Genomic DNA, 13,343 nt, shown 5'->3' with positions numbered 1-13,343 from the left:
AAAGGTTTACTGTTATAAGAATGCCAGTTAAAAATCTTTTGGTTATAAATGACAGAAATTCAACTCAAATCAGACATTCTGATATAGGAGGAGTGGGTTGTTGTCTAGGAATGTGTATTTTTTAGCAAGCTAAACAAGGGTAGATTCTGATCTGGGATCACACTTCAAAAAGCAAAGAGCACTGTTTTAAGGGATCCATAGATGTAAAAAAGAAAAAAAAAAGAAAAGAGAAAAGAAAAGAAAAGAGGCAGGAGATTCTAGACAATATAACGGTCCAGATCTAAAGTCATCTGAAAGAAGGTGATGGAAAGCTCAGTAGGTCAGAGTACAAATGAGATTGAAATGCCATGCCTAAGGTAAACTGAATTATTCACTAAATATTTACTCAGGGCTAATCTTTGACAATGGAATGAACTGAGTTTAAAGAAATATGGAAATTACTTATAATCAGGGAAAATAGTTGGATAGCTGTAACTGCGCTAACACGAGGTCGCTCCTTGGTGAGCCACAGATGGAAAGTGCACCAGGTATAGTTGTCACACGAAGACAAATTTATTTGCAGCAAATAAGGAGATCACAGGGAATGACTTCCAAAGCCATGATCCCCTGAACATGGGTGAGTGAGTTCCTTTTATTTAGGGTTAGGGTGAGTACTCAGAATTCGTGTATAGAGGCGGGTAGAATGTCGCACATGTGCCTTGAGGAAACATGCTTATACATACATTGTATGTTATGTAAATGAGGTTTGTGTTCCTCCTCAGGTGGAGATTGTAGTATTATAATGAGGTAAAGGTAGCTGTCAGTCACTCCATGGGTCATTCCATGGTCCATCTGCGCAGGCATGAGGCGGAGGTTGAGCTCAAACCAGGTGGTCTGGGGCCACCAGGACTCTTCAACAGGGTAGTCGTTATTGCTTGAGGGGTAGTCTCAGTTTCCATCAAGGGATGCTCTGCCTGTCAGGTCTTTGTTCTGAGTTAAAAGATAAGCTGGAAAGAAGAGCTTAAGAAAAAATGCGGGGCAAAGTTCGTAGGTATAAGCAGGTGGGCAGTAAAGGTCAGGTTTTGAGGTCTAGCTAGTGACACTACTATCAGTAACCTGACAAAAGGAGCAGAAAATGAAAGAGGTACCAAAAGACTGGAGATGATAAAATGTAATCCCATTTTTCTTTAAAACGCCAAAACTTGGATTTTTCCAGATGCAGAGCAATTAATCTTGATGCCAACGTCAAGAGAGATTGCTAAAAAAAAAAAAAATGTTGAATGAAAGATGTTTTCTAAAAAAATTTTTTTTAAGTATCTTTTAACAGTAAAATTACTTGTTATGTAGAATTGGAAATCTTCACTGTACATTCTTAGAGAATGAAAGATAAACATAATGCCTTAGTATTATTAAAATGTAGTTTGGGGGTATCTGGATGGCTCAGTTGGTTAACCAACTGAGTCTTGATTTCAGTTCAGGTCACGATCAGCGTTCGTGAGATTGGGCCCCACAGTGGTCTCTGTGCTGAGACCCTCTCTCTTTCAAAACAAATAAATAAACATTTAAAAAGTAATGAAATGTAGTTTTAACATTGCAGACCCACCTCCAAAAGATTTGAGAGAACCCCAAGGATCTTGGATTCATTTTTTGAGAGCTATTTCTTCATAATTTTGAGAAGAACAGTATCATTTAACATAGACAAATAAAACAATATCTTTTTGAAGTCAGAAAAAGTATGGGAAACTTAAAATGTATTCTGATAAAAAAGTTAAAAAAAACTGAAGAGTACATTTAGCAAAGAAAAAAAATAAAATTTAAGGAATCATGATATTAATATTCAAATATTTAAAAGGCTTAACAAAAGTGAAGACTGATTCCTCTCCCCTTGAATTCACTGGAATTTTAGTGATTTGCTTCTCATGAATAAATTGAAAAATAAGTGATACTGAATAACTTCCACAGCTAGGTCATACAAGGAGGTAGAGCTTACCTGATCATCTCTCTGGACAGTCATCCTTGGAACCCTGCCAGTATGTTGTGAGGAAAGAAGCTCAGGTCACATGGAAAGACCACATGCAAATGTTCTGGCCACCAGCCCAGGATGAGGTATAAATCAATAGTCAGAATCAAACACCAGATCTGAGTGAATAATGCTTCAGCAAAATCAGTCTTTGGACCCGTCCGGCTGAAGCCGAATAGAACAGAGAAAAGCTGATGACTGCCAAGCTCTGACCAACTTGCAGATCATGATAAAAATGTATGTTTTTTTTTTTTAATATTTGCTTTTGTTTTTGCTGCTTTTTTTTTTGCCACTAAGCTTTGTGGGTGGCTTGTTATGATGCATGAATATCTGAAACAAAGAATAGTTACTTCTTCAAGGGTTGCCACTAAATTTTTGGTGACAATTATATGAAGTCCAATTTTGGTTGACTATAGGAAAGATTTTTATGATGAAAAATCTATCCAAAAAATACAATCATAGAATGCATATGTTTAGTGTTGATAGAATTGTACCTTACAGTTATGTCCAACTTTTTCATTTTCCAGATAAGGAAATGTGGACTCAGCAAGGTTACATGATTTGCTCCTCTATTCTTTAATGGATCAGCCAGAACTAGAACCAAGGAATCTTGACACTTAGTTAACTTAGTTTTCCACTACACTATTTTTGTTAGGACGTCTTGGTTTTCCTACTTCCAGAGCTCTTCAAAGATCATGACTTCCCACTTGTCAGGAGTGTAATAAAAGGAGAACAAGGATGGATTAGTGTTTTGACTAGACCTTTCTGAAACTCAGATGTTATGATTATATGACTTATAAAGGACATGTGTCTGGGGCACCTGGGTGGCTCAGTCGGTTGTGCCTCCAACTTAAGTGCAGGTCATGATCTTCCAGTTTGTGAGTTCAAGCCCCACATTGGGCTTGCTTCTATCAACACAGAGCCGACTTTAGATCTTCTGTCCCCCTCTCTTTGACCTTCCCTTTCTTGTGCTCTCTCAAAAATAAATACACATAAAAAAAAGGCATGCATTTGCACATTTTTGAGAAATAAAGGTCTTTCCTAAGCACACTACTTACACCTCTCTGTTGTCCCTGTCTCCCAAACTAGTAATTCGCATACTTTTTTTATAATTTTAAATATTATAGTGTTTCAGTTGTTAATTATCATTCAAAGAGACTGAGAGTTTCAGCATGCATTTCTGTACTAATTCATTCTACTGATATTTGTTAAGAGCCCACATGTGCTCCATGTTTTACACATTTAAAGAACTAAGAATATTAATTTCATCCCGTCCAAATCTAATTGTTCCAAATGTATTTTCATCTAATTTAAATTACTTTTTGTATTTATTCTATTTTTCTTTATGCTAATTTTACATGTTTGAAAAGGGTAAGAATTAATTTGTTATTTTTGTAAAATTATAGATTAATTAGTAGAAAACATCAAAAGGAGTTAAATGGACATATATTGTAATCATAGGAAGATGTGGGGATTTTTGTCACAAGCCTACATTGTAAGCTGGAAATACATAAACTGTCACTAAATGGAGTATTTGCTTTCTTTTTCCATCATTGTAGCTGACGTATATGAGATGTTTAAGGTGAAAAATATCAAAGTAAAAGACAAGCATTTTCCATTTCCAGAAGGAAAAGCACTTTAGTGTTAATTGCTCTTTCCATACAAAATTGTGAGGAAACCAATACAAGTTACTGGTTGACAGGGCAGATCTATAACTGAACTGCCTAGGTTCACATCTCAGTGAATCCACTTCTTCATTTTCTTACTTGGGATGAGTTACAAACCTCTTTCTACTTTCTTCATTCATAAAATGAGGATGACCCTAATAGCACCAACTTCATGTAATTGTTACAATGGGTAATGTGGTTAATATTTGTAACAATACTTAGAACAACGGTGCTGTACAGTCATTAGTGGTTTTTTGTTCTTGTTGTTTGGTTTGTTTTTAAAGATTTTTTTAAATGTTTATTTTATTTATTTCGAGAAAGCACACGCCGGGGAGGGGTAGAGAAAGAGGGAGAGAGAGAACCCCAAGCAGACTCTGTGCTGTCAGCACAGAGCTAGAGGTGGGGCTTGAACTCACGAACTGCAAGTTCATGACCTGAGCAGCTGTCATCAAGAACCAGATGCTTTACCAACTGAGCTACCCAGGCACCCTTGTACATTTGTTAATTAAAATATGGGCACGTCATAATAGTTGGACTACTCTCCTCTTTCTTCTGATTAATTAAAAAGTTCAGTTTTGTAGATTTAACTAACATTTTAGGAGTAACAGTAATCTGCCCATTTATTTTTCCTTCTATTTTTAAATCCTCTAAAATCTTACAACTCAAATGGCTTACAATCATCATAGAACTATTTAAACTTAATCTATATTGTTCATTTAATTTTACTCTAGTTAAATGCACCTCAGGATGTTTGCTTCAGGGACATTAAAAAAACATTGTTCACTCCAAAGGTAGAGTAAAGATATGCTCCTAAATTTTCATATTGACTGTATAAACTTCATTCATGTTTAATCCACCTAAATTTTAAATCTTTGAGTTGTGTAGAATAGACATATAATTTTTTATAATCCTCATAGTTAGCTAGTTTCACCATGCCATATATTAAAGCCATCCATATAAAGAAATGTCCATATCTTTGTCATATACCAAATATCCATATATTCATGGCCTTATATTTGGACTCTTGAATGTAATTCATTGGTCTATTTTTTTTTCCTATGCCTTGCCAGACTTTTTTTCCTTTTATAAATTTATAGTAATAGCCAGTCTTTACTGAGAAATAGTGTAGCATTCAGGATGCTAACTACCAAACTATAGAATGCAATGAGAAAGTTACTTTGACACAAGTGAACGATATGAAATCACTGAGGAGTGACCAGTAAGGCAAGAAAAAAGTGGATGAAAGAAAGCAGGAATCAGCAAACAGTCCTCAAATGAAAAGCTTATTAATTCTCAAAGTGAAACTATCGTTAGAATTACAAGTCTAATCTCCAAGAGACTGACCGTATGTGACATTCAGACAGCTGTTTTAGCCCATTTATAATCTATTTAAGATACTAGCTTCAATTACCAATGCAAAACTCGATCATTAGCAAAAATATCCTGAAGAATTAGACATCATAACATGGAAATTTTCAATGGGTCCAGGACGCCCTGGTGTCACGCTGACAGGTGGAAGATGTGGAGCATGTCATTCTCACCTTTCTCGGGCTCGGTTGTAGAACCTAAGATAAGAAAGGGGGTGAATGAAGACTTTGACAAAAGAAACTAAATCACTTAAAAAATGTAAATAATCAGAAAGCTGCTTGAAATGTGACACAATTTTGTCTATATGCTGTTATCTCCAGACAACATTTTGAAATGTATCCCTTTCTGTTGGCTGCTAATATTGTAATCGTGCTTTATCCTGGATTTTCATAAGAATTCTGGACGATTTCAGAAAGACCAATTAATCAATGCCAGAGTGGATAATGATTTATGACCAGACTAAAAATAGGAGAGCATACATTTCAATGTGGTCCCTTCTCTTGTTGACCAGATTTTTTTTCTTTTTCTTGGAATGACTCCAAACATTTTGCTGGCAAAGAGGATGTATTTTTTGAGATAGCAAAGTTGTTCATTGAGCCTCTGAGTTCAATCAGCATTAGTAACTCTCACAGTAGAAGGAAAATTGGTAAGAAAAGGCTTAGTGTAAATCTTTGAATATGGAGTAACCCATTAGCTGGTTCAGCAAGTCACAAAATGGGACTTAGAATGTGTGAACACATTGCATAAAGAATGTGTGTTTGTGTCTATTTTAAAATATATGGGATAGTCTCTCCCTATCCAAGCATTTTTATTATGTTACCATATTTGTACCTAAGTATTTTGATACTATTCCTGGCATAGCACTTCCAGGCAAAATGAAAGATATATATATATTATTTTCCTGAGTTCTATATTGATCCTTCAAGATATCTGTTTCAGATATTCAATCAGACTTTATTACCTTTGTTTCCAAATCATAAATGGTTTAACAAATGCCCCATCATTGACGTGTATCGTAGAATAAGGTAATATCTTATTTCTTTGATGAGTGATTATGGGATACTACCTTTATACACTGAGATTTATGCTACTCTTTTCAGCAAAAGCTAGTGTAGGATGGTGAAATGAACAGTAATAAAGTTGGCAGGCTGAAAGCTGCTATGTGTGTCTAATGTCTGAAAAAGGAGTCTGCTTTTATGCAAATACAAATTGGCTGTGAAGCTTGTAATTCTAGAATCCAAACATCTAGCATGTGTCCTCTGTATGACCCAATGTGATTTGAAAGACAGAGCAGAGACAACGGGTGGAGAGGGCAAGGACTGAGAAGGAAAATATTAATGTCGTTTGTAGATATTTGTTAAAGGTCACTGCCTGTTAAGGAAGGAGACTCAGGAATGGAACTACAGCTAAATTACAATCTTAGTGAAAAAAAAAAAGAAAAGAAAAGAGAAATGTTATTATTTTTCTATAGCAACGACAAGGGTTAATTAATATCTAACACTGCCTTTGGTATTGAGTAAATAGATGATTTCATTTTATCAAGTGTGTTGTGAATACTAACAGTGCTCCTTTTGTGAGAAGGAATAACAAAGAACAGGGGAGAGCTATGCCTGCTAGGTCCAACCTGTAAAAAGAGCCCCCTGCAATCTGAGAGTTGGCACCCTAGGACCATTCTGAACCATATTAAAGAGGTTATTGGGTCCCCAGTGACCACTGACATAAGAACTGGAAACTGTGCTTTATATATCTATCCTGGGTAGCTTTTGCTTGTTCTGCCTGGAATTCCGTCTTCTAGAATTCTCACCAGCAATTAAGAGTTCTGTCAATGAGGGCTATGTTTTCATGACTCCATCTTTTAAGCACCTTCATTGGCGCAAGAGTATAAATCTGACCAAAGCTGATAGAAATAGGGTTCCTTGATTCCCCGCTAATGTCACAGGTCCAGGCTGGGGGACTCCACCACCCAAGACCAATCAGATACGTCTGTCTCTGAGATTTAAAACTTTAAGATGAAAAACATAGAAAGTATTAAAAGCCATGCTTTCTGCCACACAGAAGAAACTTTTATACTTTTGTATATTCACAAAAATAATTAGGCAAATGGATGCCCGACTAGAGTCCTTCAAGTCCCGTTTCTAGGGGTTCCTAAGCCTCAGCTGCATTCCCAACTTTCTTATGTACTGAATGTTCATTTATACCTTACATTTCTTGAGTTAAAATATTGCCTGTGTTGTCTAATTAATACAATTTAGGATTTTGTTACTTGAAATTGTAAACCTCGACTAATATAATTTCCAAGGTCAATGATGTTCAGGTATTCTTGATTGAGGAATGGTTAGGTATCAACTCCAGTATACTATGTAAAAAATTACGGTGGCAGATTTCTGTCTAGAATTGATCAAAACTTTTTTTAATAAAATTATTTATATAAACTATATTTCAAGGATTAAATAATGCGGACAAGCTTCTGATAGTTAAGTGTTACACACACTAGTACAAGTATAAATTCAATCCCTTTATATGTGATTACATCAACAGAAGATACTAAATCATTTCTCTTTTTATTCCAGTTCACCAAAAAGTTTGTAGATTTTCTATATGCAAACTAGGTCAAACTTAGCTAGATGACCACTAAGTAAAAATAAATATGTAATATAAATTAAAAATAGGTTAGATTTGTTTATCTCTTTAGGGATTTGTTTATTCTCTTTAACTATTTATATCTTTTTATTGAGATTCATTGATATAGCAGCTACCAGGTAGCGAGCAATGAAGACAGAACTCCTAGTCTTGAGGAAGAAAGTAACATCAAAATCCAAATAGCACACATGCACACACACACATACACACAGATGAGATAAGAATACCTACCTATAAGGATTGTGTTGTGAAAATAAAAATAATTCAAATTCAGGAGAATGTCTTAGGAGAAGGTACTAAATGTATGCTAGATGTAAATGAACTCTTTCTCCATACCAGACTCATTCCTCACATTTGTGTTGATTTGTGATCTTTATATGCACCATTGTCCTTTCTTCCTCTTCTCTATCTTCTTCAACTTTTTATAAATAGACGCACTGATTTCCCATATGCAGATTCAGCATACCCAGTTTTCCTGAATTAGTCCCAGTTGAGCCAGAAAAAAAGTCCCAACAGCAGCCATACCGACCTCTCCTTAATTCCAACCTAATCAAATGGGGCTTTCAATCGTTAGGTCCCTATACTTACCATTAAAGGTCCAGTCATTATTTCTCTCCCAAGTGTCCCTTGCTGCTAATTTCTGTAAAATAGAAATAATGCTGTATATCTCATGGGGCTGCTGTGATTATTAATTTTTAAAATGGAGAGAAAATGCTTAGACAAATGTCCCTCATAGTATAGCTATATTTATTATTTTTATTAGTGATATCTGTATCTATTATGTGACTTTTTCCTATCATTATTATTATTATTAATTATTTGTAAGTATTATCTTCCAAGGCCTAATTATGAGTGCATCTATACCTCTCAAAGTAACATTCTGGTGTTTGCACTAAATCTTTAGGATTGATATTCTTTCTATAGTCCACTATCTTAGTACATTAGTTCAATAATTCATTTAGTTAATATTTTTCAATAAGCAGCAGGTAAAAGAAGGCTTAGATAAAAGACCAGAGGTGAGGCAATTGGGGTAGCAAAACTAACCTAGCCAGTTCAGCTTTGGGAGAGATGGAAGTAGACAGGATGGTCATACCCATACACTATAATAAAGACATGGGTCTTTATTCCTGAAAAGGGGTAAGAAAGACTAGAAAAGAGGTCAGAGTGTCTTATTAGGTTTTTCAAACCATGTAACCATGATCTCTGACCTCAAGAACAATATAGGAAGAAAGACTGATATATAAATATACAATGTAATACAGTATCCAAAGTGGAATGTATTTACAAATAGTAATGCCAATAGCTAATAGTTATGAATATATATTATATGTGAAGCACTGTGTCAAACCTACTCATATGCTGGAGCTGGCTCTTATCTGCACAATGGATCCAATCTGGTACATATCTATTCAACTCTACTTCTACTTTCCCTTCCCTTCTTCCCTCCTTCCTTGCTTCCTTCCTTCCTTTCCTCTTTCATTCTTTCTTTCTCTCTTTCTTTCCTCTTTCTTTCTCTTTCTTTCTTTCTTTCTTTCTTTCTTTCTTTCTTTCTTTCTTTCTTTCTTTCTTTCTTTCTTTCCTGGGGATCTGGTTGTTAAACACTTACCAGAATACACAGCCTAAATTATTTAAACCTATCATTTTACTATCTTATTTATTACATAATCCTGAGTTACTGAGTTACTATCATTATTCCCTTTTTACAGATGGATTGTTTTAAAGTTTTGTGACCTTCCCAAGCAAATTAGCAATTGAGTCAAATTTTGAATTCAGTCTAATTCCCGAGTCTGCAGCTCTAAACATGATAATAGCCCAAAGGGGGTTGATATGAAGGTAAGACCTTGTGTAAAATGGCTTCCTAAAGTTGTGCTGGATTTTGTGTTGAACAGGAATTCAAGAATGGGCTTGGAAGATATGGGAAGCATAGAAGTTGGATGTTCCAGTTCTGATTTGGCTTTAAATGAAAGAGGAAAAGGAGAGAAAAACATCTTAGATGCTATCACACTGGTAAAATTGACCTGGTTTTTGCTTTTCTCCAGTTGCATTATTATGCATTAAAAAAAAAAAAAAACAACTCTGTTTCTACCTTCTCACTAACTGTCAATTCCTTCCTTCCAATTATCCAGGCGAATATCTTAAGGTTATTCTTGAAATCTTCCTTTCCTTTAGGTGTGAATCCATTTAATCAACAAATATGAGCTCTACTTTCAAAATCTATCCAGAATCTGACTACTTTATATCAACCAACAATGCTATCACCCTCACCTAAATTATCATCGTCTCTTGTTAGTCTCTTTGATTCCATTCTTGTCCTGTGGAGGCTTGGCTTCATATAATGTCCAGTAAAGTAAAACCATGTCATTCCTCTGCTTAAAACTTCAATGGCACTCTATCTCACTCAGAATAAAGTACTAAATATTTACCACACTAGGGTCTGCACAAACATACTGGCTGAGCTATTTGACCCTGAACATGAATTGCTCCTTCGTAACTAGGGTAGGAAGAAGTATGTCTAAAATTCAAGGGAAAATATAATAAGAATGGAAAGAGAAGTGTAGATGTACTAAGCAAAGTTTTACAGACAGAAATCCCAGCTCAATCTAAAAAAGCTAGCCTACAGAGTACATCACATCTTAGAATTGTCTAAGTCAAGGTGTAAGAGAGAATTCATACCCTCATAACAAAATTATTGTTCAAGAGTTGTGCCTGGAGAGACATAAGTTTTTTTTTTTTAACATTTATTTATTTTTTGAGAGACAGAGAAAGACAGAGCAGGAGCCGGGGAGGGGCAGAGAGAAAGAAGACACAGAATCCAAAACAGGCTTTAGGCTCTCAGCTGTCAGCACAGATCCCAATGTGGGGCTTGAACTCATGAACCATGAGATCATGACCTGAGCCAAAGTCGGACACTTAACTGACTGAGCCACCCAGGCACCCCGAGACATAAGTTTTAAGGTGGTTCCCACTCTATCTGTGTGAGTAAAATAAACTCAACATTCTGTGGACAGCCTCATGGGCAAGAGATGCAGGTTTTGACTCTTGGAATCAGAGTGAATGAACTGGTTGATTTCAGGGAATGTGTGTAAAATACAAACAATGTCTTATACAATCCATTCATTTCAGTGGTGAGATCCATGCAATCCTCACATTAAACTTATCGTACTGATTCCTCAAGAAGGTGCTTGGCAATACTTATAGAAAAAAAAAAGAATTCTCAAAAGAAAGATCAGCAGGTTGAGCTACAGCTGCCACTGCTGTAATTGGTCTTGAGGCTTAGGTAATATTCATCATCTGCCTCTTTTCTCTCACTCTTGGCCAACATTTCTCCTGTTGTGGGCTAATGAAATAGGTGACAGATCTTTATACCTCAAGAGACTGAGCCCTTATTTGGCTAGGGTCTGTTCATGGTTAAAACAAAGTTTGAGATCACCAAGGATGCTGTAGTATGTCTCTAGAGGCTTGGGTATACTACTTTCTGCTACTTTGTGTAGAAGCAATTCTACTTCCTCACAATGATTAGAGCCCATTACCATTGCCAATAGGGTAACATTCTTGTGTGCAAGTCTACTGGCATGAGGAACTCAAAATGCCAGGTAGAAGTCATAATTTTGGAACTCTAGATCTGCCAAATGTAAAATTGCAAGGGCAAGAGGCACAGATTCTCTAAATGGTTCACTGGGAATGATGGCGAGAGGGGTTACTTCTGCTTCCATCCCATCATTTCTGGACTCACATAATCTAAGTATCAGAGACTCAGGACAAAATGGCCATTAGCTAAAAAGTATATACCATATCAGAAATCAATTCTCCAAAGCAGCAAGGTATTATTTGCAAGCTGGAGCCTCAGGCATGCCTTTGAGTGGTCATTGCAGCATTATATTAGACCGTCAGGCTTTGTGTTGTATAGAAAATAGTAAGGCTAATTATCCTTTGGGCCATGCTCAATGTTATGATCATTTTTCTGCAAAATGTGTCCTTTTATCTGAAGAAATATCATACAAGATAAAGTGTCAGTAAATCAGACACACTGTAAGCCTTTAAATACTGACCAAGACACTAAGGGCAGGAAAGGAAAACACATACCAACACATGTGTTCATTACTGCCTATTCCAGGGTGGATGAAATCTGATGTAATCATCTTGCTATCAAGTAGTTGATTAATCTTGAGAACTGATAGCATTTCAAGAGCTGAGCATCAAACACTTTTGCTGACAAGTCAGACATTTAACAGCAATAGTGGCTATTTCAGACCTGTTAGAATAAGCCCATACTATAGACTCATTTATAGCTAACATCTCTTTTACCATGATTAGTCCATTTATGGGTCTACTTTGTGAGCACTGGCACAGATAAGTACAGAGGGTAGTTGACATACTGGATGAATCATCCTGCCCACAAGCTTATTAATGCCTCCTATGCAAAGTATTCTCTAGTTGACATTAATGTGGGCTACAAAAATCTACACACCATGAGTCCATTCATATGTCTTTCTCTAGATTTCCTCTTCAGTCTTGCTCTTTCCAAGCTACTGATCAATTGGCCCAGCCATTTACAACTGGTCAGGAATCTGGGTATGTCCTTACAACAGGCCACTTCTTTCTTTATGTGAGAGAGAAGAGTAGATGCGCTACACAAACTCGGACCACTGGGACGATTTTTTTCTTGCCACTGTCTTTCAGGATTCCTTATGCAGAGGACTAGCAAGATCCTCTTGGACTCTACCATGACATACAGCAGGAAAGTTTAAGTATCATTGATCAAGCCTGGAATGGATATTAATTACTGTCTTCCCTAGCTGTAAATATATCCATCCCATTAAAAATTCCAAGTTTAGGAAATGACCACATAATGAACCCATGTTTTCTCTGGAATTGGACAATAACTCCATTTATCACTTGGCATTCCTCTATAATAGGTGGTCACAGTGGGATTTGGGGTCCTTGATCTCATTATAGGTTGAACTTATAACTGACAACTTTCACAAATTCTGGGTATTCTACCACCCCCAATGTATACAGATTCTTTTGGGGAAAGATTGGGTGAATTGCTATAGCATAGCAGGATCCTTCCTCAAATTCACTTGTATCTTCTTCAGTCAAGCTCAGGTCTCGAAACTGGATGACGAATAATAGTATTTCACCAAGGTGGCTAATATCAGTTCATCTGCCCTTAATCTTTTTTTGATTATATATATTAAGCTATACTTTTTTGATTGTCCATTTTCCTGGTTCTTGAGAATACCATGGTAAATGAGCCATAAACATAGATCCCTGTGGGTCAGCGCCCCCAGGTTTCTATTCCAACCTTACTACCCATAATGCTAAATATACTCAACTCTGTGTCTGATGATTAAATGCTACCACCTAGCCTCCGCCTTTCTGTAATCATATCATCCCCACAACAGCAGGTGCAGTTTCACAACATTTCTGCTTATTAATATTGGTCTCCAGTGGATAGCCATCACTCCACCACTGAGCTTCCATTTCCTAGTTGCTTGCAGACTTTAGAGTATAGACTTTCCAAGGCTATGAATTTATCATTCTTTGTAGCTCTGTAGGATTCACCATTGAGTTCTAGGCTTGAACCTCAGTGTGGAGCTCACTCTCTGGCTCTAGCTGAGAAGACCCTCTGTTAGTGCTGCCATGGAAGAAACTTTCTTTTCTTTCTT

At 36.4% G+C, this 13,343-nt stretch overlaps 1 long non-coding RNA gene across 1 annotated transcript; it reads left to right on the top strand.

The window, feature by feature from the left end:
• The first annotated feature begins 472 nt into the window (after positions 1–472).
• Positions 473–12,523, top strand: LOC128315139 (uncharacterized). Its single transcript, XR_008297589.1, has 3 exons — positions 473–616; positions 1,946–2,236; positions 9,564–12,523. It is a non-coding gene; the product is annotated as an uncharacterized LOC128315139 (long non-coding RNA).
• Positions 12,524–13,343: the final 820 nt, after the last annotated feature.

The sequence above is a fragment of the Acinonyx jubatus genome, chromosome C2, assembly GCF_027475565.1.
Source record: "Acinonyx jubatus isolate Ajub_Pintada_27869175 chromosome C2, VMU_Ajub_asm_v1.0, whole genome shotgun sequence".
NCBI classification, from domain to species: domain Eukaryota; kingdom Metazoa; phylum Chordata; class Mammalia; order Carnivora; family Felidae; genus Acinonyx; species Acinonyx jubatus.
This window is presented reverse-complemented; position numbering and strand designations above follow the sequence as displayed.